Source organism: Bos grunniens, chromosome 8 (genome assembly GCF_055505025.1).
Source record: "Bos grunniens cultivar Pamir isolate PY7600 chromosome 8, Bosgru_T2T1.0, whole genome shotgun sequence".
In the NCBI taxonomy this organism is placed as follows: Eukaryota; Metazoa; Chordata; class Mammalia; order Artiodactyla; family Bovidae; genus Bos; species Bos grunniens.
The window spans coordinates 95,383,039-95,409,848 of NC_141172.1; the positions used below are offsets into that span (position 1 = coordinate 95,383,039).

Sequence of the window (26,810 nt, forward strand, 5' to 3'; positions counted from 1 at the left end):
TACCCCCAACGGACTGGAGACCACCAGGCTCCTCTGTCCATGGGATTTCCCAGGCAAGAACACTGAAGGGGGTTGCCATTTCCTTTTCCAGGGGATCTTCCCAGACCAGGGATCAAACCCATGTCTCTGCATTGGCAAGAAAATTCTTTATCACTGAGCCACCTGGAAGCCCCCATAAGAATGACTGTTCAATAGCTAAGTCACGTCTGACTCTTTGTGACCCCATAGACTGCGGCAGGCCAGGCCTCCTTGTCTTCCACTATCTCCTTGAGTTTGCTCAAGTTCGTGTCCATTGAATTGGTGATGCCATCCAGCCATCTCATCCTCTGCCCTTCTCTTCTTCATTTGCCTTCAGTCTTTCGCAGCATCAGGGTCTTTTACAATGAGTCAGCTGTTCGCATCAGGTGGCCAAAATATTGGAGCTTCAGCTTCAGTATGAGTCCTTCCAGACTGATTTCTTTTAGAACTGACTGGTTTGATCTCCTTGCTGTCCAAAGGACTCCCAAGAGTCCTCTCCAGCATCACAGTTCAATAACACAAATTCTTTGGCATGATAAGAATGATTAGAGACTGATGAATCCTCAAGCCACTACTTGGGTAAATTTTTTGACCTTTCCTTACCCAACCTACCCTCCCCTGACACCCCATTTCCCATGCAACACCACCAACATATCATTTACTTGGTCTTGATTCACTTATTTACTCAGTGATGTGGTTTCTAACATTTACATCTCTTGCTTGGGAGGTTTTTTTTCCCTTTTCTTTGGTGTGTATATACATGTCTTGGGCTGCTCTGCTGCACAGCAGGGCAGAAGTACCAAAACACTAATACCAGCCAGGAGTTTGTGTATAGATATTCCAGTTCCTTCAGTCAAAGGAGAGGGGTGTCTGAAGCATATCTTCCACTCCCTACCCAGAGTTTCTAATGGAATCAAACTCCTTGTTTGGCAGTAAACCCTTCAGTGACTGTCTCATGCCTCAGCTCCCCTACTGGTGTTTCCTGGGATCACTCTCAAATAAACTTGTTGCTGTTCAGTCACCCGGTCACGTCTGACTCTTTGAGATCCCATGGTCTTCAGCACACCAGGCTTTCCTGTCTCTCACCATCTCCCAAAGTTTGCCCAAGTTCATGTCCATTGCTTGGTGAAGCCATCCAGCTGTCTCATCCTCTGCCGACCTCTTCTTCTTACTTGCACTCAAATCCTTGTTTCAGGGTCTGCTTCTGTGGAAAGCTGAATAAGAAAGCATGTATTGAAAGTCTGCCATGAGCAGAAAGTGGCGTGGGAGTCCACTCTTCTGCTAATAAATGTATCCTGAGAAGTTGTATTATTGCTGCTATCAGTTTATCGGAAAAAAAATAGGTGGGTAGTGAAAACAACAGGGGGCTTTGGAATCAGACAAAGTTGGGCTCCAGAACTTTCTCCACAACTTACTTTCCTACCCTTCCTGAGTCTTGTTCATGATAAAATGCAGATAATGTCCGTCTAAAAGTGTAAGATGATGCAGTAACACATGTAAGTGCTCTTCACCGTGCCTGGCACATGGTGGGTATTCAGTAAGTATAAGTTCAAGGAATTAGCAGAGAGGTACCTGGAAGTATCTATGAGAAAGTAGCTCTGAGAGAGAGGCCGATACTCTCCCACATTCCAAGGTTCTTCTTTCCTCCTTTTCATGTCATTTCACTCTCCCTATAGCTCTCTATCCATTAAGAGGACTAATGAGCCTCATGGATTCAAAGTTATTCCAGAAATTCCTGTTTAGACTTGGACCAAGTAATGTGCCTCTTTGTCCTTCGATTTCCTTATTTCTATAATTGAGATTATAACCCCTAATGTAAAAGTTGTTGTAAGGATTAATGATAATGATACATTTAAAAGGTTTAGCCCACAGCCTGGCAGAGAAAATGCTCAGTAAGTGGCATCAGTTAACATTTCCTTTAAAATAACGACAGCATTTATACAGCATTGTGAATAGACAATATCTCATTTAATCCTCACAACAAGTGCATGGGGCAGGTATTATTATTATTATCATCAGACCCATTTTATAGAAAAAGACGCTAAAGCTCAGGGAAGCCAAGAGACTCACCCAATATCACTCAGTTAGTCTTGGGCATCAGAAACAAATCTTCCCCTTCAACATCCATATTCTTTCACTTTATCTTCCTTCTGCTATCTTGGTTATTTATTCTCTGCCTTGCCTAGTGAAAGTTCCCCAAAGACAGGAATAGATTTATTTTACCCCTGGATTCTGGGGCTCCACTTAGGGAACTTGGTTATTGAGAAAGGAATTAAATAATTGTCAGGGGAAAAGACAGCTTGTAGGAGAATGTGATAAATTCAACTGAGAAAGCGCCAAGGGCGAAGACACATGCAAAGCTGGCACCAGAGCACAGGCCTTTAGGCTGTTGCTTAATAATATTAACAAGTAATATTTGTCTAGCATTTTACAGTTGTCAAAGTACTTCCTGATGTTTAGTCTCACTTGATTCTCACAACAGCCCTGTGCTCTGCGGTAACTCTTTTCACAATATTTTTACTGCGGCTCAGATAGGATAAGGGATTGGTTAAAACAATCCAGCCAGTAAATGTTAGAATTGGAGGGTCTTGGAGAGTCTGGAAACCAGATCTTCTATTGTCTGATAACAACTAGAATTTGCATCGTGCTAAGGCTGCTGTCTATGGGGTCGCACAGAGTTGGACACGACTGAAGTGACTTAGCAGCAGCAGCAAGGAGTCAAAGCACATTCACAAATGTCATCTCGATTTTTACAATTACGAAGGCATTATCCCCATTTTATGGAGAAGAACACTGGGGCTCAAAGAAGTAAAAGGACTTGCTCAAGGACACTGATGGCAATTGCCTGAGTTGGGTTTCAGACAGGTGTCTTTCGACAGCAAAAATCCATCTACCCTGCCGGACCCTGAATGCCGCCTCCCTAATTAAAATGAAGAGATCAATTTTCTTAATCTATTCCCAGTGTCTTCTCAGGGAAAAACCTTCCTTTTTGCCCCTCTCTTCTCTTTAGACCTTAGTCACCATGGGAACAGTCCCCCTGAGGGGCAGGAGAGGGCCTAGGTGGAAGGCCTTGGTGGGAGCCTAGCTCATCCCATTTGCTTATGAAGATCAGCTGAGCTCTCTGAGTTTTCCTGCCTCTCAGAGGAGCAGGGAGGCGTCTCACTGAGTTAAAAATGCAACTTCAGAAGCAGATATTTCTCACAAACCTGGAACCCATGTGGCTTCTTGGGCAGGAGGGAGTCTCCCAGGCGGGGCCTCTGATGTCCTTCCACCTCTCTCCACCCACAGGAAAGCAGGGGAGTGAAGACAGGGATGAGGTGGGAATGGAGGCTAAGCTCCCCTCTTCCCAACAAGAAACAGCTCCCTGCTTGTAAACAGCAGACGGTCTGGGGGAAGACCGAGTTTTGGTATCACATCAAGCCAGAGAACTTCTATATCAGTTGCAGGATCTGAATAGTTTATTTTTCTTTGCTTGTATTGCAAATTTATAACAAACTGAGAATAGAGTATACTTTTTTTTTTTTTTTTTAGTTGGCCTCTCACTGTCTTCCCCACAATGTCTGGGTTTCCCTCAAAGCTACCAAGTGCTAATTTGAAAAATATGTTGCCGACAAGTGGGAGAGAAAAAGGCATCCAACATGAAATGCCCTCTAGGGCATGGAGGAGCTCCCAGAGAGAGAGAAAGCGAGAGAGAGCAAGGGCGCATGCGTGTGCCTGGGCTGCGTGCTCTCTGAGCAACGGGAAGAAATGGGAGCAGGAAGAAGTGCGGACTGTTGGAGTCTAAGACATGGAAGCCGGCGTGTACCTCGGTGCTGGATGAAACTCTGTTGCATTTAAGGTACTACACAAATCTTATTGTTGGCATTATTTGCTGCATTTCTCAGGGTCACCTGTGGGACACTTCCTAAGAAAAATTTAGAGTTAATAACCAGGAAAAAAAAAAAAAAAAACTTCTACTGAAGAATTTATATGTTTCCTTCTCATGGATAAAAAGACCTAGGTTATGCATTGTTTCCAATTTTGCTTTGTCTGCCAGGAAGCTTAGAGCAAAAAGAACAGCTCAAACAGAGCCTTGGTAGAGATGCCATCACCTGCTTAACCACATTGTTTTTATCCCATGGCTTAACTCTCATATTCTAATTCCCTTCCTTCCTTTTCTTTCTCTTTCTCTCTTTGACTAAAAGACAAATATTTTATCATTCTATGTATGTAATATAAATGGCTTTGAATTCTTTGTGGAACATGGCAATATGTAAGTAAATAAACAAATGTACCCATAAATAAGCCTTACTGGAACAAACTTTGGGTGAGCAAGTTAAGAGGATAAAGGAGCGAGGAAAGGAAATCCTGAAATTGACTTCAGGCTTTCCTCATCTACATCAAATTACATCACCTCATTCCCAGCTGCTTCCAATCTTGACATCTACACCAGGGATAGGGAGAGAACTTCCAAGATAAAGCTAATAGGAAGGGCTTATGGTGGCTTGGTGCTGACCCCTTGCACTTCCTGTCTGCAGAACACCAAGCACAAAGGGCATAGAATTCAATTTGAACATTTCAGAGAGACCTTCCTCTGGGTTCTTCCCATGGCAGTCTGGGTTTTTAAAATTTAGGTATAGGTGATTTACAAATTAGTTTTAGGTGTACCGTATACAGGGAGGCCTGGCGTGCTATGATTCATGGGGTCGCAAAGAGTCGGCCACAACTCTTTGAGCGACTGAACTGATAGTGATTCGATAAATTTTTAGAGTATACTCTATTTGAGGTTATAAAATAATGGCTATAATTCCCAGTGCTGTGCAGTATATCCTTATTGTTTGTTTGTACATAGTATTGGTATTTTGTATCTCTTCATTCTCTCTCACTATCTTGCCCCTCCTTGCTTCCTTCTCTCCACTGGTAACCACTAGTTCTCTCTGTGAATCTGTTTTATTTTTTAGTTTCTGTGTATAAGTGATAACAGTATTTATCTTTCTCTGACTTATTTCATAAGGATAATACCCTTTAGATATATCTACCTTGTTGCAAGTGGCAAAATTTCATTTTTTTATGACTAACATTCTAGTCTTTATGTATAAATATATTTATATATGCATAAATATCTCAATCTTTATCCGTTCATCTGTTGAACACATCTTAACAATTATAAATATTGGGGTGCATGTATCTTTTTGAATGAGTGTTTCATTTTCTTTAGATATAGACCCAGGAGTGGAATTGCTGAGTTATGATAGTTTTTTGCTGAATCAGTTTTTTAGCTTTCTGAAGAAACTACATACTGCTTTCTGTAGCAGCTGCAATTTACTTCCCTACCACAGAAAAGGGTTCCCTTTTCTGCACACCTTCACCAATATTTGTTTCTTGTAGGGAGGTATGTTTTGTTTTGTTTTGTTTTTTTGTAAGTATTAGAAAGAATATGGGATTTAGAGGCCAAAGACTGTAAAGTTTCTAGCTCCAACTATGAGGACTTGGGGCTAACCTCTTACTTTTTGCAAAGAATGGATAATGTTAACAACTCTACGTAGTTAATTTAAGTATCAAGTGAGAATAAAGGTGAGAGAGTTACGCCGAGTGTCAGATCAGATCAGTTGCTCAGTCGTGTCCGACTCTTTGTGACCCCATGAATCACAGCACGCCAGGCCTCCCTGTCCATCACCAACTCCCGGAGTTCACTCAGACTCATGTCCATCCAGTCAGTGATGCCATCCAGCCATCTCATCCTCTGTCGTCCCCTTCTCCTCCTGCCCCCAATCCCTCCCAGCATCAGAGTCTTTTCCAGTGAGTCAACTCTTCGCATGAGGTGGCCAAAGCACTGGAGTTTCAGCTTTAGCATCATTCCTTCCAAAGAAGTCCCAGAGCTGATCTCTTTCAGAATGGACTGGTTGGATCTCCTTGCAGTCCAAGGACTCTCAAGAGTCTTCTCCAACACCACAGTTCAAAAGCATCAATTATTTGGCGCTCAGCCTTCTTCACAGTCCAACTCTCACATCCATACATGACCACTGGAAAAACCATAGCCTTGACTAGACGAACCTTTGTTGGCAAAGTAATGTCTCTGCTTTTCAATATGCTCTCTAGGTTGGTCATAACTTTCCTTCCCAGGAGTAAGCGTCTTTTAATTTCATGGCTGCAGTCACCATCTGCAGTGATTTTGGAGCCCAGAAAAATAAAGTCTGACACTGTTTCCACTGTTTCCCCATCTATTTCCCATGAAGTGATGGGACCGGATGCCATGATCTTCGTTTTCTGAATGTTGAGCTTTAAGCCAACTTTTTCACTCTCCACTTTCACTTTCATCAAGAGGCTTTTGAGTTCCTCTTCACTTTCTGCCATAAGGGTGGTGTCATCTGCATATCTGAGGTTATTGATATTTCTCCCGGCAATCTTGATTCTACCTTGTGTTTCTTCCAGCCCAGCGCTTCTCATGATTTACTCTGCATATAAGTTAAATAAACAGGGTGACAATATACAGCCTTGACAGACTCCTTTTCCTATTTGGAACCAGTCTGTTGTTCCATGTCCAGTTCTAACTGTTGCTTCCTGACCTGCATCCAAATTTCTCAAGAGGCAGATCAGGTGGTCTGGTATTCCCATCTCTTGAAGAGTTTTCCACAGTTTATTGTGATCCACACAGTCAGAGGCTTTGGCATAGTCAATAAAGCAGAAATAGATGTTTTTCTGGAACTCTCTTGAATTACAAAAATTAATTACTATCACGGATTCAGGGTTCTTTGCAGTCGTCTCCCACCACCATTTGATACCTTAGTTCACAAACCCCGTAACTAGCTGTCTCTGTGCTCCAGTCATTCCTTGATCATGCCTGGGTGCCCTTCTCTTCCCCTTCAGTCCATAGTAGATTCGTACACAACCTTTAAAACCCATCTCAAATATCACCACCTTGATAAAGTCATAGCCCCACCATTTAGAGTGAATACATTACTCTTTCTTACTTTTGGTCATCAGAGGATTTGGTTCATACCATTAATGTCGCATTCATTATATTGAACTTGGTTGCTTTCTGCCTGTTAACCTCTCTTGTGTCCAGTTTTAAATCTCTAACACCATGTAGGTACATCTAGCTTTGAGCCATTACATCACAGAGTAAACAGAGGTGAATTTTGAGACTTGTGAGCAGGGAACAAAATTTTTGCAAAATCCATATATATCTTAGAAATATTTTGTGCTACAAAAAGCCAGGTTTATAAAAATGAAATATCAAGCAATAGCATTGAGGTGGGCTCTTTTATTTTGTTACTATCAAATGTGATGGATGAATGTTCCCAGTTTATTCTGAGAATTCTTGATTTCCAAATCTAAGGCTACATCAACTCTAGACTGGGACATTAGGGAACTGTAAAGAGATATCTGTGGACATTTCATTTTTATTTATTTTTTATTTAAATTAAAAAAAATTTTGTAGTCACAACTAAATTTTATTATAAAAAAACAATTCAGGAATAACTGAATGGAAGAGAAACATAGGAAAGGGAGGAGGAGGAGGGGAACGCGGTTTTCATGCCCTTTCCTTACATAATCCAGTGCCTTATCATCATGGCATATCAATGTGTTTATGAACCAGGAAGCTCCACTGAGCCTCAGATCCAGAATATTTACTGGGGTTTCGTCGCATAGGTATGATTAACTAAATCATTGGCCACGTGACTGAATCCAGTTTCCAGTCCCTCTCCCCTCCCAGGAGGTTGGGAGTGTGAATTAGGAGAGTGGGGCTAAAAGACAAAGAGCATTTTGTTTTTAAAAAGGATATGAGGCGGATTGGCAGTGATGGGAACAGCAAAACAGAGAGATTTGGACCCAGACTGTGGCATCAGCTGCCTGAGTGAGCAACTTACAGTGTTTCCTTGTGGTGGTTAATTTTGTGTATTAACCTGCCTGGGCGAAGAGATGCCCAGATGGCTGGTAAAACATTCCCGGGTGTGTCTGTGAGGGTGTCTCAGGACGAGATTGGCTTTTGAATATGTAACCTGAGTGAAGAAGCTGCCCCTCACCAATGACAGTAGGCATCATCGCGTCCATTGTGGGCCTGAATAGAACAAAAAAGCAGAGGAAAGGCTAATAGTCTCTATTTGGTTGAACTGGGACATCTGTGTTCTGTCCTCAGACATTGGTGCTCCTGGTTCTCCGGCCTTTGGTTAGGATCAGGATGTATGCCATCGAGTGCCCTGGTTCTCAGGCCTTTGGGTTTGTCCTGAAACTATTGATACAACAACCCTCCTGGGCCTCCAGTTTGCAGGTGGCAGATTATGGGACTTCTCAGCCTCCATAATCATGTGAGTCAGTCTTTCAGAATAAGTCTCTTTTTATGTAGATCCTATCAGTTTTGTTTCTCTGGAGAACATTCTTCATTTGAAAAATTTGGGAATAATAATAGCATGCATCATTTTGTTTTGAGAGTTAAATGAGATGATAACGTGGAAAGCAGTAAGTCTAGTGCTTGGCCCAGGGTAAGTACTCACCAGATGTCATCTCATAATTAAAGTGAAAGTCACTTAGTTGTGTCTGACTCTTTGCGACCCCAGGGACTATACAGTCCATGGAATTCTCCAGGCCAGAATACTGGAGTGGGCAGCTGTTCCCTTCTCCAAAGCATCTTCCCAACCCAGGGATCGAACCCAGGTCTCTTGCATTGCAGGTGGATTCTTTACCAGCTGAGCTACCAGGGACTCAATTAAAAGTGCAACCTCATTTTCACAAAAGAGGCCTGTGTATCTCCTGAGTTTTCAGAGTTAGGGTGGCTCTCTGCAGCTGGCTGTCTCCTTTCTCCCTCCTGAATATATATATGCTTGTGTGAAGTGGGTGAGATCAGATTCCAGGGAGTGACCAGAACCTGAATATACCCCAACAGAAGGCACACAGCCTTGTTCTGCTCTGCTCATGTGTCATCAAAAGCACTGATTCATGCTTTTGATGCAGCATTTAGGAAGGATCATTGTCCAGAAGGACCATGTTCAACAACTTCCTTCCCTGTCTATATGATGAAGATGACATTCTGGTAGCTCAGCTGGTAAAGAATCTTCCTGCAATGCAGGAGACCCTGGTTTGATTTCCTGGGTTAGGAAAATCTGCTGGAGAAGGGATAGGCTAACCACTCCAGTATTCTTGGGCTTCCCTGGTGGCTCAGCTGGTAAAGAATTCACTTGCAGTGCAGGAGACCTGGGTTCAATTCCTGGGTTGGGAAGATCCCCTGGAGAAGGGAACAGCAGCCCACTTCAGTATCCTGGCCTGGAGAATTCCATGGACTGTATAGTCCCTGGGGTCACAAAGAGTTGGACAAGACTGAGCAAATTTCACTGGAAAGAATAAATGATACAGGTATGTCAGGGTGTCTAACAGTAAAAGAATGGTCTGTATCTTTGGCATTACGATGGGCCAATATGAGGAGGAATTCAGTCTAAACAGCAACATCAAATTCATGCATGTGCAAATGGCTTACCCCATTATATAATTAGCCATCAAGCCCAGTTGTGGGATGTTATTCTAGGTATGGAACAGTCACAAGAGCAGATAGATTTCAGTGATATTTTTCAGTACTTTCTGTTGGATGTGGATTTTATTAGGAAAATAAATGAATAAAAAGAGAAGACATCCTTGCCAGCTCTGAAGGACAACTTGGAGCAGTCTCTCCTGGTTGACAGAAAACCATGATCACCTCTGCTGACCTGAGAGAGCTCTACTTGGATGATGGAAGGTTGTCACAGAAATATTGTGTTCACTTAGCCCAGGGAGCTGCATCAGCATTTTAGGAGATTGCTGAACTCAACTGTTCAGAAAGCCCTACATCTCCCTGACAGGACACCGCAGCCGTGGTGAGGGTGAGGGGGAATGGGACTGTTCTGGCAGGGACATGGTGATTTAAACTCAGTCCCTACTCACTTGGATAATGGGCAGCAAAGTAGGGAAAATCTTGTTCCAGCTGTGAGTGTTCCTCATTTGGATGATAGCTGTTTGTGTTCCTGGAGACTTGTGTGCAAGGCAGTTTTCAGTAAACCAAATCATTATTTTCTGGAATTCACTGGGAAGTCTGAGAAACTTTTTTTCTGTGGTGAAAGTTTTAAATGTTGGGTACATTTGGAGTTTTTTGTAAGTTGCATTGTTTTTGAAACACGGACAATACTGGTAACTGACAAAAAGCTGCTTGTTTTAAGTTTTACTGTGGATTTCTTAAGTACTATAGCAGGCTGTATGTAATATTTGCATCTGTATAGAATTACCAAATAATGCAAAGTTCTAGATATCATTGGAAATTAATTGAAGTAACCTGGACAGTTTGCTTGGAGTGCTGTGTGAATCTAATTCTTTGGCATTTTATGAAGTAAAGGCATTGGGCACTCACGCATGTCTCTTAGATCTACAACTCATTTCTCAGGTATCCTTTTAAAGAGTGGAGCTGGCTCTTAAATATTCACAAAATATTTCTATGAGATAGCTGAAGAGCCTGCAGTGTTTTGTTTCTGTAACTCTATTTTATATTTTGGGAAATGGCTTTGCCTATCAGCTTACCCTGTGCCATCATAAACTGAGCACCTACGCTCTGCCTGTGCATTATACCATTTTATCATTACAAATGCTATTATTTAACCTACTTCACAGATGAGGAATCTGAGGCTCAGAAAATTTAAGTGACTTTCCAGAGGTCAAGTAGGTGGCAGATCTTAAACCAGAGGTTTTGTTCTACATTATCATATAACCAGGGAGCAAAATTGACTAATGATGTGATTCAAGACTGAAGGATGGAGGGTTAGAAAGGAGAATTTCAAACTAGTGACTGAAGACAGTTGCAAAAAATGGAAAGGCTTTTTAATATGGATATAAGAACCATATGACTACCATTTATCAAGTACTTATCATGAACTTGGCATTATGCTGTGTTTCTCAGGAAAACCAACAGAATTCCCGGGAAATACTGTTCTGTTTTCCAATCATACAGATGAATAAATTGAGGTTCTGAGATTTAAATGAATTCACCTCAGGCCATACAACTTAATAAGCAGAAGCATTTGATCTTGGACCCATTTCTGTCTCCTTTTAAAGCTTGTACTTTCTCTGCCCATTATCCAAGCAGCAGAAGATTCTCTGCTTGCTCCCTGTCCAAACTCATGAAATGTGAATGCTTTTGCCCATTAATGACAGCTGGAATTTAGGCCTCAGCTCAAGACTTGATCAATACTATACAAGGCCATGAAGCCATACCAAAATGTCCTTTGAAACTTAAAGACCAGCATTTTCTTAACAGAACAACAACAAAAACCTTTGATGCTGTGCAAATAGTAAAAATGTAGAACATGTCTTCCCTAAGATTCTGCAGAAGCTTAAAATGTGGCAAGATAGCTTTTTAAGGATACATTTTTATAAAAGTTGCAAGTACACATAGTTTAAAAAGTCTAGTAGTTTTACATGACTTATAATGGAAAACAGCAGTCTCCTGCCCACACCCCCATCCCTCTTCCCACTTCCCAGAGGCAACCATTCACATTTATGGTTGCCCTCATGCACTATTATATATGTGCTATATATATATATATATATATAGTGCTATATATGTATACATATGCACTCTCTCTCTCTATATATATATATACTGCCATTTTTTGTTTGTTTATTTACTTATCTGCCTACCTACTTATCTACCAACCTACCAACTGAAACTTCTTGGCCCTGCCATAAATAAGTGCTACAAATCTGTGGCTTAAATATCGGAAATTTTTTGTCCTGTAATCTGGAGGCTAGATGTCTGAGATCAAGGTGTCACAGGGTTGGTTCCTTCTGAGGGTGATGAGGCAGAATCTGTCCCTGCTGGGTAACTTTGGTGTTCCTTGACTTGTAGCTGCATCACTCTGATTTCTGTCTTTATTGTCACATGACATTCTCGCTATGCAAGTTTGTGTCCAAATTCTCCCTTTTCATGAGGACCCTCAGTTCAGTTCAGTCGCTCAGTCATGTCCGACTCTTTGTGACCCCATGAATCACAGCACGCCAGGCCTCCCTGTCCATCACCAACTCCTGGAGTTCACTCAAACTCACGTCTAAACATATTGGATCAGAGCCCAGCTTAAGCACCTCTTTTCTGCTTGATTGACCCTATAGAGACTCTGTTTTCAAATAAGGTCACATCCTGAGGTACAAGGGGTTAGGATTTCAATATACCTTTTTGGAGAGTGGACACAATTCAACCCATAAGGATTATCTATTGTTTTCCTAACATACAAGATGAGATTCAGCTCTCATCTTTACATCTTCCTTCCACTCACGTTTAGGCTTCCTATCTGTCTGGTAATGGTTTTTGTTAGATTTAGTGTTTATACTGTTATGATTGTGAAAATATTACTTGCATCTGGGTCATGTAATGAGTATGATTAAATTTTCCTTTCAGTGCAACTCTTGGTTTTCATGGAATTATTAATGGTCTTATGTCCTTGTTTGCTTAGTTTTCTTTTTCTTGTTTATTTTTAAAACTTTTTATTGGTGGAAATTGCTTTACAATTTTGTGTTGGTTTCTGCCATATACCAATGTGGATCAGTCATAATTATATATAATTATGGGAAATACATGTATTTATATATATATATATATAAATTAAGGGAAATATATATATATATATATATATATATATATTCCCTCCCTCTATCCCATCCCTCTCAGTCATCATAAAGTGCCAGGCTGGGCTTCCTGTGTGGTTTAGCAACTTCCCACTTACTGTATTTTACACATGATATTGTATGTATGTCAGTGCTACTTTCTAAGTTCATCTGACCCTCACCTTCCCTCACTGTGTCTAGAAGTCCATTCTTTACTAGGTTCATCAGGAACATTTTTCTAGATTTCATGTGTACACAGTAATATATGATACTTGTTTTTCTCTTTCTGACTTACTTCACTCTGTGTAAGAGACTCTAGATTCATCCAACTCACTAGAACTGACTCGAATTTGTTCCTTTTTATGGTTGAGTAATATTCCATTGTGTAAATGTACCACAGCTTCTTTATCCATTCATCTGTTTGATGGACATCCAGGTTGCTTCCATGTCCTGGCTATTGTAAATATTGTTACAATGAATATTGGGGTACATGTGTCTTTTAAAATTGTGGTTTTCTCAGGGTATATGCCCAGTAGTGGGATTCCTGGGTCATACATTCCTGCCCATACATTCCTAGGCAGATGTATTCCTAATATTTTTAAAAGGAAATCTCCATACAATTTTCTGTAATGGTGTTATCAGTTTACATTCCTACCAACGGTGCGGGAGGGTTCCCTTTTGTCCACATCCTTTCCAGCATTTATTGTTTGTAGATTTTCTTGATGGTGAATGAACAGTCACACCATCCGGACTGGTATGAGGTGGTACCTCATTGTAATTTTGACTTGAATTTCTCTAATAATGAGTGATGTTGAGCATATTTTTGTATGTTCATTTGCCATTTGTATGTCTTTTTTGGAGAAGTGTCTGTTCAGGTCTTCTGTCCTTTTTTTCATTGGGTGGTTTGCTTTTTTGATATTGAGCTGTACGAGCTATTTGTAGATTCTGGAGATTTACCCTTTGTCAGTTGGTTTATTTGCAGCTATTTTCTCTCATTCTGAGGGTTGTCTATTCATCTTGTTTATGTTTCCTTTGCTATGTAAGAAACTTAAGTTTTAAACAGAGTCCCACCTATTTTTTTTTCCCCATTAGTCTGGGAGGTGGGTCAGAAAGAATCTTGCTGTGATTTACATCAAAGAGTGTACTGAGTATGTTTTCCTCTATGAACTTTGTAGTTTCTGGCCTTACATTTAAGTCTTTAGTTCATTTATTTCTAATTTCATTCTTTTGCACATAGCTAATTTTTCCAGCATAAATTATTGAAGAGGCTTTTTTCCATTGTATATTCTTCCCTCATTTGTCAAAGATAATGTGCCTATAGGTATATGGGTTTATCTCTGGGCTTTCTATCTTGTTCTATTGGTCTATATTTTTATTTTTACATCAGTATCATATTGTCTTGATGACTTGTAGCTTTGTAGTATAACTTGAAGTCAGGGAGGTTGGTTCCTCCAGCTCTTATTTTTTTTTTCCCCTCAAGATTACTTTGGCTATTCAGGGTCTTTTGTGTTTCCATACAAATTGTGAATTTTTTTGTTCTAGTTCTGTGAAAAATGCCATTGGTAATTTGATAGGGATTGCATTGAACCTATAGAGTGCTTTGAGTAATATAATCATTCTGACAATATCAATTCTTCCAATCCAAGAACATTGTGTATCTCTTTGTCTGTTTTTGTTGTCTTTGATTTCTTTCATCAGTGTCTTAGAGGTTCCTGCATACAGATCTTTTGTCTCTTTAGGTAGGTTTATTCCTAGGTATTTTATTCTTTTTGTTGCAGTGGTGAATGGAATTGTTTCCTTAATTTCTCTTTCTGATTTTTCGTTGTTAGTGTATAGGAATTCAAGGGATTTCTGTGTATTGATTTTATATCCTATGACTTTACTAAATTCATTGATTAGCTCTAGCAGTTTTTTGGTGGCATTTTTTAGGGTTTTCTCTGTATAGTGTCTGTGCCTCAGTGGTAAAAAAATCAACCTGCAGTGCAGGAGATGGACATGTGGGTGCAGTCCCTGGGTCAGGAAGATCCCCTGGAGGAGGGCATGGCAACCCACTCCAGTGTTCTTGCCTGGAGAATCTCATGGACAGAGGAGCCTGACGGACTGCAGTCTATGGGGTTGCAAAGAGTTGGACATGACTGAAGCAACTGGGCACAGCAGGGAGCACACACGTGTATAGTATCGTGTCATCTGCAGACAGTGAGAGTTTCATCTTTTCGAATCTGGATTCCTTTCCTTTTTCTCCTCTGTTGCTGTGGTTATGACTTTCAAAACTGTTGAGTAATAGTGGTGAGTGTGGGCACTCTTGTCTTGTTTCTGATCTTAGGAGAAATGCTTTCAGTTTTTAGACTAATGTTTGCTGTGGGTTTGTCATACATGGCCTTTATTATGTTGAGGTTGGTTCCTTCTATGCTGATTTTCTGTAGAGTTTTTTTTTTAATCATAAGTGGGTGTTGAATTTTGTCAAAAATGTTCTCTGCAATATTGATATGGTCATGTGGTTTTTATCTTTCAATCTGTTACTATGGTGCATCTGAAGAATGCACACTGAAGAATCCTTGCATCCCTGAGATCAATCCCAGTTGATCAGGGTGTATGAGCCTTTTAATGTGTTGTTGGATTCTGTTTGCTAGAACTTTGTTGATGATTTTTGCATCTGGTTCATCAGTGATATGCTTTGTTTTCTAAATTATTAATAAACGAGACCAAGTTCTAAATTGTAGAAGAACTTCTACAAGTCAAAAAACACAAGAAATTAGTAAAACATAAGGGAAAGGTACGAAGAGTTAATTCCAAAATGAAAAAAACCCATGGGTTAGTAAGGACATAAAGAGATGCTCAAACCCATTGGTGATTAGAAAAATGAAAATGTCAAAATACCACTTTTCTTCCACGAGATTGGCCATGGTTGGGAAGCTGGATGGTGCTAAGCATTGTCAGGTCTGTGGCAATACAAAGATCGCCAAGTTCCGTAGTGGGAGTATGGACCAGGGCAGCAGTTCTGGAGAGCACTCCGCCAACTATGCCACTACTTGCTGCTCTGGTACACTCCAAGATGTACGTTCTACAGAAATTCTACTTTGTTTGTGATAACAGGAGGTCGGAGACAGTTGGGTTGGTAATCAGTAAAGGGCCAGATAAGTACATGTGGTGAATGCATTTTGAGGACTACTTGTGAGTTGAAAGCAATGAATTTGATGTACACATAGCAGTATGCATAGTTCTAAAAAATGGTACTGAATGAAAGAGGTAAAGAAAAAGCCTAAGATACTTAGCAAATTAAACTTGTATAAATTGAAAATATGTGCATATAATTTAATATACATTTTAAAAGAATTCATATAAATGAAATGATACATTTCACATATATCAAGGTGGTTATATATGGGGAGAGGGAAATAAGGGAAATGCATAAATGAAGAAGGGAGGGTTCTGCTGAGACCAGGGCTGGTGAGCTAGGGATTGAGGAATGTGATTGACTCAACCATCTGCACTTGAGATCTAAAAATAGACTCAGTGTTTACACAGTTATGACTGAATAAATATTATTTACACCTGAATCATGGAGTGTATTATGATTACATTTCCCTTTTGGGATAGAAGGAGGTAGTTTACTTTCTTGGAATTAAAAATGATTGGAAAATTTTTTGTTCGCTTTTCTGTGCATATATTGCTGTTTCATCCCTGAACTATTTGCCAGTGAATATATCTCTTCCCTTTGTATTCAAATTCCTCAGATAATCTATGTTTTACATTTTCTTTTTTGTGTGACATGCATCTTAGAGCCTTTGGTCCTTGGCTGTGTACTGAATTGAGTCCCCTCCCCACCCCTGAAAAGTCATGTTAAAGCCCTATCCAATGTGACGCTATTTGGAAATAGTCTTTCCTTAAAATTTTGATTTTATATTGGAGTATAGTTGATTTACAGTGTTGGCTAGTTTCTGGTGTACAGTGAAGTGACTCAGTTGTCCATATACAAAAATCTATTCTTTTTTGAATTGTTTTCCCATTTAGGTTATTATAGAATATTGAGTAGAGTTCCCTGTGTTATATAGTAGGTCCTTGTTGGTAATCTGTTTTAAATATAGTAGCATGTATATGTCAATCCCAAACTCTCAATTTATTCCCCCTCCACCAGTCTTCCGCTTTCATAACCTTAAGTTTGTTTTCTGTGTCTGTGAGTCTGTTTCTGTTTTATAAATAAGTTCATATGTATCATTTTCTAAAGCTTACACATGTAAGTGATATCATATGGTATTTGTCTTTGACTTACTTCACTTGATATGATGATCTCCAGGTCCATCCACGTTGCTGCAGATGGCATCATGTCATCCTTTCTAACGACTAATATCCCGCTGTATGTATGTACCACACTTTATTCATTCCCCTGTAATGGACATTTAGGTTGCTTCCATGTCTTGGTTGGATTTCCCAGGTGGTGCTAGTGGTAAAGAACCCGCTTGTCAGTGCAGGAGACTAAGAGACATAGGTTTGATCCCTGGGTCAGGAAGATCCCCTGGAGGAGGGCCTGGCAACCCACTCCGGTATTCTTGCCTGGAGAACCCCATGGCAGAGGAACCTGGTGGGATATGGTCCATAGGGTCACAGAGAGTTGGACACGACTGAAATTACTTAGCACCCACACACGCATGCATGTCTTGGTTATTGTAAACAGAACTAGAATGACCACTGTGGTGCATGTATCCTTTCAAACCATGGTTTTCTCTGTATATGTGCCCAGGAGTGGGATTTCTGGATCATACGGTCACTCTATTTTTAGTTTTTTAAGGAACTCCATACCCTGTTCTCCATAGTGGCTGTACCAATTTACATTCCCACTAACAGTATAGGAGGGTTCCCTTCTCTCCACATCCTCTCCAGCATTTATTGTTTGTAGACTTTTTGATGATTACCATTCTGACTGGTATGCCGTGATATCTCATTGTAGTTTTGGTTTTCATTTCTCCAGTAATCAGTGATGTTGAACACATTTTCATGTGCCTCTTGGCATCTGTATGTCTTCTTTGGAGAGTCTATTTAGGTCATCTGCTCATTTTTGATTGGATTGTTGGGTTTTTTTGATGTTGAGTTGCATAAACTGTTGGTAAATTTTAGAGATTAATTCCTTGTTGGTTGCATCATTTGCAAATATTTTCTTTCATTCTGTGGGTTGTCTTTTTGTTTCGTTTATGGTTTCCTTTGCTATGCAAAGGCTTTTGAGTTTAATTAGGTGGAGATAGTCCTTAGGGGGGCTTCCCTCATAGCTCAGTCAGTAAAGACTCTGCCTGCAATGCGGGAGACCTGGGTTTGATTCCTGGGTCAGGAAGATCCCCTGGAGAAGAAAATGGCAACTCACTCTAGTATTCTTGCCTGAAGAATCCCATGAACAGAGGAGCCTGGCAGGCTACAGTCTATGGGGTTGCGAGAGTTGGACATGACTTAGTGACTAAACCATGGGTCCTTAAGAGGTAATGAGCTCCTAAGAGAGGAAACCTAATTTATTTGTACTGGTGACCTTCTAAGAAGAGGAAGAGATCTCTCTCTCTCTCTCTGCCATGTGAAGCATAGTGAGAAGATGACCATCTGCACCCAACAAGTGAGGTCTTACCAGAAACCAGCTCTGTCAGATCTGAGACTTCTACCTTCAAGAATTGTGAGAAAATAAATTTCTGTTGGTTAAGCCATCCAGTCTGTGGTATTTTGTTATGTTAACCCAAGCTGACAAAATACAGATTTTGAAATCAAGAAATGGGTTGGAGCTGTAACAAATACCTAACATGTGAAAGCAGCTTTGAAACTGGGTGGTGGTTAGGGGCTGGAAGAATTTTGAGGTGCATGCTTGAAAAGTCTAGCCTGCTATAAAGAGATTGTTGATAGAAATATGGACATTAAACATGATTCTTTTGAGGACTCAGAAAAGAGCAGAGCTAGAGAGAAAGCCTCTGTTTTCTTGGAATATATGTCAATAATCACGAACAGAAAGTTGGTGGAAATACAGATGTTAAAGGTCATTCTGATGAGGTCTCAGATGGAAGTGAGGGACACATCATTGGAAACCAGGGAAAAGGCAATCCTTGTTATTAAGTGACAAAAAACTTGTATTCTAGTGTGTTTTGGAAGGAGAAACTTGTGAACAATGAAATGAGATATTTAAGTGAGAAGATTTTGAAGCAAAATGTTGAAAATACATCCTGGGTCCTCTTGAATGCTATGATAAAATGTGAGATGAGAAATATGAAGAAGAAACTAAGTGAAAGGAGCCAGAACTTGAAGATTTAGAAAATTTGCAGCATAACTATATTGCAAAAAATGAGAAAACTGGTTCTGAAGGGAGGTTGAACAACCATTTGATAAGGAGATTAGTATATAAGTGAACTATGAATTCAGTCAGCCGCTTCAGCAGAAACCAGAATTGGGGATAGGATTATATCCACAGAAACACTGCCCGTTTTAACTGAAGGAGATGGAGATGGATGAAATGAGGAAAGACTGTCAGGATTTCTTAGATTCTTCAAAACAGGACAATAGGGATATTTGGCTGTAATACTGTGCTTCTAGTTTCATGGAATAGGGAAGAATGATCCTGAATTTTCTTCTCTGCTCTGGTTTCTCTGTTCTCTTCTCTAGACATTCCAAAGTAGGACTTTAATTTCTTTCTCTTTCCCTTCTAGTTTCCATCTCTTTTTCTTCTGTACTTTCTGAGAGATTTTCTCAACTTTATTTTACAACCCTTGTATTGATTTTATTTCTGCTCACTTATTTTTAATTTCAAAAGATCTCATTTTATGCAGACTGATTCTCCTTATTTAATAGATGCATACTCTTTCTTTATCCTTACAATATTCTTTTTTTTTTTTTAATTTCTTTGAGGAGGTCAGTTTTTTGGAGATGTTTTCTTCTGGTCCCTGCATTATTTTTCTTTCCTGTGAGATCCTTTTACTTCTTGATTTCTTTTACATCACAAGCTTTCCCTCAAGTATCTGGTGATGTGGGACTGTTTCATCAAAGAGCAGGACACTAAAAACTTAGGGGAATGAACATTCTGGGAGCAGGGACAGAGCTTGTTAAATGGTGAATTTCATTGTAGGATGATCTGGTAGGGTTGTACAGAGACAAAAACAAGAATACCTTTAGCTCTTTTCTCTTAGGCTGATCACTGTCCCCAGAGATGAATCTTCCAGTCTTCCTCCTGGAGAAGATATGCTTGGCTTCTAAGCATTCCTGTTGCTGAACTGAGTAAGGAGACTGGTGCTTTTGCTGCTGCTGCTGCTGCTAAGTCACTTCAGTCGTGTCCGACTCTGTGTGATCCCTTAGACGGCAGCCCGCCAGGCTCCGCCATCCCTGGGATTCTCCAGGCAAGAACACTGGAGTGGGTTGCCATGTCCTTCTCCAGTGCAGGAAAGTGAAAAGTGAAAGTGAAGTCGCTCAGTCGTGTCTGACCCTCAGCGACCCCATGAACTGCAGCCCTCCAGGCTCCTCCATCCATGGGATTTTCCAGGCAAGAGTACTGGAGTGGGGTGCCATTGCCTTCTCCGACTGGTGCTTTTAGCATTCAGTAAACAGACCTTCAGGTACCCCTCCAGTTTTCAGTATGAAATCAGACTTCAGCTCTGCTTAATAACCCTGAGACCAGAATGTCTGGTTCAGTCTCTTTATGCAGCCTGTATCTAGTCTTCTGCTGGAATGGGAGGAGAGGTTCCCCCAGCTGCAGATTCTGATCCAGATTTCCAACTTTATCTCCTGTTTCTGTCTCATTGGTCTCCAATTTTCAAAAGTACATTGAGCCATGAATTCCTGAGCTTTTTTGAGTTCTTACACTTGCATAGGCTTGTTTCTGGAATACCCTCATCATCAGTTTAGAATTAAATTTCCATGTGTCTAATGAATAAGTTACTACCTTTCCATCTGCTCTCTAGTTTCCAGAATTTCATTCCTTTCGCTTTCTTTCCCATCCTCTTGTCATTGCGTCATATCTTTTTGTACCGCTGTATCACTGTGATTTGTTTTGAGAGGGAGAAATGGCAAAACACTTCTGTTAAGTCTTCAGCTTGATCAGGAGTCCTATAAAGTTTTTGAGAAAAATAACTAGGGATATTTGGGAGACATTTATTATTTATTGAAATAAAGGATTTCAGAGGCAAAAACTTGAAATTTAAATCCTGGTTCAGAGTCTTCATTAGCCATGTGCCTTGAGCATATTAACTGAACCTCTCTTGGTCTCATAGGTTTAAAAAAAAAGGATTATAACACTTACCTTATTGACTTATTAGAATTTAGAAGTATACATAAAAAGCATGTAACTCAGAAATGATATATAAGAAGTACTGGATAAGTAGCAGTTTATATCATTTTATTGTTGACAGATAGAGGTACCATTTATCTATTATTTACTGAGAATGGGGGAAGAGGAACAAAGACAATTCAAGTGTCAGTTTTATTAGAGGTACCAGGGAAATGTCAAGTAAATCTCTCTCCATGCTTCTCAAATGCAAGATTCTCTAACAACAACTAGATTGGAGAATGGAATTGGATCTCCTGTTTTCCAACTAGGATGGACACTATTTACATATGTCCAGTAGAAGCAACTTAACTTACTTCCTTTATTGCAAATAGGTAGAGAGTTAGGAAGTGGTTAACTTTCTCCATGCTCTACAGAATCTCTGCCCAGGAATCTTTATCCTCTCTGGAGTCTAAAAATGCAGTTAGAGAACAGTCTTTTCAAACACAGGTAAGTGTAAGAAGAAACAAGAGAGAAAAGACACCTTAGACAGTGGTGGCCTCTGAATGCACTGACCCACCCACCCTTTGGTAGAGCTATGGCCCGTTGGATGACAAATGTCACTGACCAACCTAGTTCCACACCAAGTCATATGGTTTAAAGAAAAACTGGAAGACCACTCCAGATTTACTTCTTAGCCTGTCCTATAGGGAGGGAGGAGAAGGCAATGGCACCCCACTCCAGTACTCTTGCCTGGAAAATCCCACGGACGGAGGAGCCTGGTAGGCTGAAGTCCATGGGGTCTCTAAGAGTTGGACATGACTGAGCGACTTCACTTTGACTTTTCACTTTCATGCATTGGAGAAGGACATGGCAACCCACTCCAGTGTTCTTGCCTGGAGAATCCCAGGCATGGGGGAGCCTGGTGGGCTGTTGTCTATGGGGTGGCACAGAGTCAGACACGACTGAAGTGACGCAGCAGCAGCAGCAGCAGCATAGGGAGGGAAGTAGAAATCCCCTTGATGATAAGAACAGAAGAAGAGCGGTTCCTTCCTGAAAGAATTCTTGATACTATTGGGGTCACATCCCATCTTCTGCCATATTCCTGTTCTGTCACCTTCAGAACATCGTATATCATTTCTTTATATACATTTTTGTTTGATTCTCATTTCTTTGTAATTAAATTGCCCATAGCCTAAAATATATCTCTTTGTCTTCTTTAACTTCCTGAGGGAGAGAATGCAAGAACTGTTTTGTGTGTGTTAGTCACTCAGTTGTGTCCGACTCTTTGCAACCCCATGGACTGTAGCACACCAGGCAACTCTGTCCATGGAATTCTCCAGGAAAGAATACTGGAGTGGGTTGCCATTCCCTTCTCCAGGGTATCTTCCCCACCTGGGGCTCAAACCTGGGTCTCCTCATTGCGATCAGATTCTTTACCATCTAAGCTACCAGGGAAGCCCTAAGAACTGTTTTTTCCCCAAAGTAATTTTTTCAAATCAATTAGCAAAGAATGAGAATTTCAAACAAATCAAGAACTACTCTTTAAATTGCTGTTCCCTTGATGGGAGTGTGGTCCACAGAAGTCCACTTTCGTAACAGAAATCAAACATCCAGTCTTCTCCCTCATCCAATATCGATGTGAGCCTTCTTCCCTGGGGCCATGGTACACAGTCAGATGGGTCCTTTTCTGGGTTATTACAATTTTTCATGCCTTGGGCTTCTAATCTGAGATGAAGGGATGCTTTCCCTGTGGGATTGAAATGCAAAATCTTCCCCAGTGACTTCCTTTCTTTGGAGAGTGATTATTAAGTCTGGATTTGTGTGTGTGTGCACCAGATTTAGCTTTTGTAAAAGCGAAATTCCTATAGAAGGAAGATCCCTGTTGTGAGAACAATGAGTATAAAACAAACAAAAGCCCTCCTGGAATGGAGAGGTTTCTACTCATTGTCATGATAGAATTTCACATCTCCTGCTCCTTCCTCTCTCTCTCCTTTCCCCACCTCTTCCTTTCTGTTTTCTTTTCCATTTCTCCTTTTTCTGCTTCTTTTTATCTTTAGTTCTCTCTCGCTTTTGTTTTTTCTTATTTAGTGTATTTTACTTTCCAGCTCCTCTTTGTCTTCTATTCCCTTTCTTCCCTCCTCGTTCACCTTCATACTTCTTGGATTGTCACGACTCAGCTGAATTAAGCAGGATACTGAGCAAAAATTTTCCAGAGTTACTAAAAAAAAAAAAAAAAAGACTTCTGTTTCTCATGGAGCTTAACATTTGAGAATGTACACTTGTGAACATAATGGTACACAGGACCAACTTAGGAATCTAGGGCCAAATCTTTGTGCTTCTGTTGAAATGGTTATTCCTGGAAGAGTCTGTGGGTGTCACTTACGAGGGTGGTGACTACAAAGCGGAGGCCTCCTCTGGGACCTCCAACTCATTTCTCAGAGGGCACTGGGAGCCCAGCAACCACTACAGCTCTCTGCAACTTTCCACCTCAGATAGATCTCAACTGATGACCTGAGGGTGAGAAGCTCTGTATAACTTGATTACATTTTTTAACAATTCCATTTTTCTCATGAAAAGACACCTTCAGAACACAGTGTCAGTTTATCTCTGCAATTTTAGACATCAAATAGCTTATTTTTTTAGTTCTCTCTGGGTCAAAGAATGTTATTAAGAAGAAAAATGTAAAAAAATATTGGCTTTGTAACAATTCGGAGTCCAGACTGAAGGCTCTCATAAACCCACAGAAATGTTCTTGCTTTGAAATTCTTTAGAGGAGAAAGGAAGATAAAAATATTGTACAGGGAAAGAGTGTCCTAAAATATACATTAAAAAATGAAACCAAGCCAATAAAATGGCCAACAGATTTTGAAGGTTAATGTGCCCAAACACTCTTGGTGGAATTATCATGTAGGTTCTAGATGTGATTTTACTGCTTCTGGGGAGATCACCTTAGAATCCAGAGTATAGATTTTGCATGAACAGCAAATGATAATTACTCTTCACCTTCCTTATTTATTTTAGAATCTGTGAACTGAGATGTTTGCTCCATTTTTCAGGACTGGCAAAAGATACTGGATCTTATTTCAGGTTCCCCAAATTAGAACTTCATCTCCAGATATTGTGAGTTTGCTTCATCAAAACGGGCACTGAGAAATTAAATCAGCGAACACAGTGGAATGAAAATGAACAAGCCATTCTTTTTTTTTTTTTTTTAAGTGTATAGGAAAAAAGATCAATAATTTGTCTTCAAGTGCTTACACCTATGCAGGAAAAGGAAGTGGAAAAATGAATTGTTCCATCTGTAAATTTCAAGCAGGGAAAATGAGTTACAAGCCTATCAGCAAAGTACAGACAGAGGTGGACCTGGCGAAGCAGAAGGAAAATGACTAACCACTGTTTCCCCTTATTCCCATAACTGATTGGACATAAACAAAGCGTTCTCACCCAAATGAGACACAGAAGTCTGATACTGAGCAGTGGCTACTTCTCAAGATATCTTTGTCAGCAAGATGGGTTCAAGTTATGATTTCACCATTTCTATGATTGACATTGTTACGGTTCTTGGAGCAGTTACCATGGAAACAGAAGGGCCTTGCATGTATTTGAAATAATTCACCTGACCTAGTGCTCAAAATGAGGGAGGGCTGAGTGCTAGTATTTCACCCAAGTATTCCCCATGATCTAGCTGATGCAGGCTGCAGTCTTGGCTCTGATCTGAAGAGGCTGTCGAGCAGTACACATGAGGAAGGATGAGAAAAATGGCAAATTCCTGCATCTGTTTAGACAAATTCCAGCCAGAGATTTCCCCTCGGGGGTTACGCCGCTGTCAGTAACCTCTGGTATTTTCTCCTTCCTAAATGTGGACTCGATTTCTGTCCTTTGTCTCCTGATATCCGCTGGGGAGGCCTACCGGAAGGATGCTTCAATCAATTTGCAGCAGGACATTTGTGTCACCCCTGGGCAGAGGGAAATGGGGAGAGAGACAGATTGAGAGAGAGCCATGAAGCAAGTTTAAGGTGCTTCTCTGCCTTGGGGCAGAGAATGCATCCCATTCCTCCAGAAATAGTATCTGGATTAGATTAAAAATCAGCGTGTGGTTTCCCATCCCTTTTAGATCAGAGGGCAAAACTCAGGCTCTGACCATCAAACCATCACTGCATCTCACTGTATCACTACAACCTTGATGTTAGTCAAATCTGTCCAGGACTCAACCACTCTCCACTTTCTGTCTGCCCCCCTTCACTAATACGTTCCTCTGGACTACACAATGGTTCCTCTCTATTTCAGAGTGTTCCCATTTCTTTAAATTTGTGGAATGAGAAGGAGTGCCGGCAGTTTTCCCCACTGCCCCTTGCTTTTTCTATCGACACTCTTTAGTCTTCTTTTTGAGAAACTCAGGTTACCACTTGGACCGTTTTTTCCCATCTTCCTTGCTCTCATTAACTGTCCTTTGGGGTCTTCTGCTTTGCTCAGTGACCTTAGCCCCTGAGTTGGTGTCGTGCTTCCTGACTTCTGTCTCCTGATGCACAGGGAATTCAGTTTCACACTGATAACTCTACTAGTACGTTGGTCCTCTCCCTTTCTTGACCTCTCAACTCTGATCACCCTAATCTGGCCTCTAATCATGGTCCCTAGGGTAGAAATAACTACTTTTTGATCTCATCTTCACCCAAAATTGAGATGTTTCCTCTACTCCCACATCTTCCTGTTCTTTCACCTGATCTAGTCTCACTCTCAATGAGCCTTCTCCTGATTCCGATGACACCTTCCATCTTGGGAACCACTGTGCTGTCTTTCTGCCTCTCAGACCCTTCATAGCTCCTTAGACAGTCTCACCATAGGTCACTATGGTTAATGAGTTCAGCTCTCTTCTCAACAACAGTTTGGTCTCTCTCAGACCCTGTACACTGAATTGTACATGATATGAACTCATTCATTCATGCCCCATTCATTAAGTATGTATTAAGCAGCTGGTGTTTTTATATTGGAGACATGGACCAGTTCTCTGCCTTCCTGGAACTTGTGAAATAGTGGATGACCCATACAGTTAACATGAAACACCGAAGTACAAACTCAAGTGTTAGCCGGAATTGACGAGGTACTGGGGTGATGAATTTGTACTAAACATTTGTAAGGACCAGGCGCTTTTCTAAATTTCTTATGATTATTAATTCGTTGAATCACCGTAACTACCCTCTGAATAGTTGCTTCACATTATTCCCATTTTATACTGGAGGAAAATTCAGTTTCTTACCTGGGGTCACACAAGTGACGGAGCTGGAATTTGGAATCAGGCAGTTTCCTCATGCCACCATCTTAACTGCTAAATCCCTGCTCCGGGGCAGTGGTTAGGGGATTTTCTTAGACAAGCTGGTCATTGAGGGCCTTTTGGAGAAGAAAGTTTTTAGCCTGAGGCTTCAGGAAAGAGAAGGAATCCTACACACAGTCATAAATAAATGAAAGAGCTAGCAAAGAATATTTCAGTGAGCGCAAGTAGAATGGAGAAAGGTCTGAGTAATAAGGGGAACAGGGTTTATTTGAAAAATGGAAAGAATGTCAAGATGCCTAGACTACCGTTAGGGAGGGAGAATGGTCTATGATTGGGCTGGAGAGGAGAGCTGGACCAGATGATCTGAGGCAGTTTTGGCAGAGTAAGGGATTTTTATTGTAGTCAAAGAGCCATAGAGGAGCTGGAGTCAATTTTTACTTTTGAAATCTCTTTCTGGCAATTGTATGGAGAGTGTGGATTGAGAGTTAATAGAGGAAGTGGGGAAAGCAGTTGGAAGCTCTTACAGAGTCCAGGCTGCAAATGGTTGTGACTTGGACTGCCGTGGTGGCTCTGTAGACGGAGAGCGTGGCTCTGTGGTAGATACACTTTGGAGGCAGGATCACCTGGACTAGGTGACGGGTGAACACAGGGAGTGAGGGGAGGGACAGGACTGAGGATGGATCTCAGGTTTCCGACTCATGCCTGTGAACT

At 40.8% G+C, this 26,810-nt stretch overlaps 1 protein-coding gene and 1 long non-coding RNA gene across 25 annotated transcripts in view; one reads left to right on the plus strand and one right to left on the minus strand.

Moving 5' to 3' along the window:
* Positions 1 to 26,810, plus strand: part of LOC147367731 (uncharacterized) — a 651,563-nt gene that overhangs the window by 188,258 nt on the left and 436,495 nt on the right. For 21 of the 24 annotated variants that reach the window (XR_015132010.1, XR_015132012.1, XR_015132013.1 and 18 more), the window contains one exon: positions 3,550 to 3,856. The exons of 2 other annotated variants lie outside the window; for them this stretch is intronic. The gene's annotated coding sequence lies outside the window, so the exon portion shown is untranslated. Of the gene's footprint in view, positions 1 to 3,215; positions 3,336 to 3,549; positions 3,857 to 26,810 lie in introns of those variants that run through there. One more of the 24 variants, XR_015132023.1, reaches the window with a different exon arrangement.
* LOC147367733 (uncharacterized) lies at positions 889 to 3,361 on the minus strand. Its single transcript, XR_015132033.1, has 2 exons — positions 3,225 to 3,361; positions 889 to 1,232 (listed from the first exon to the last, which is right to left on the minus strand). It is a non-coding gene; the product is annotated as an uncharacterized LOC147367733 (long non-coding RNA).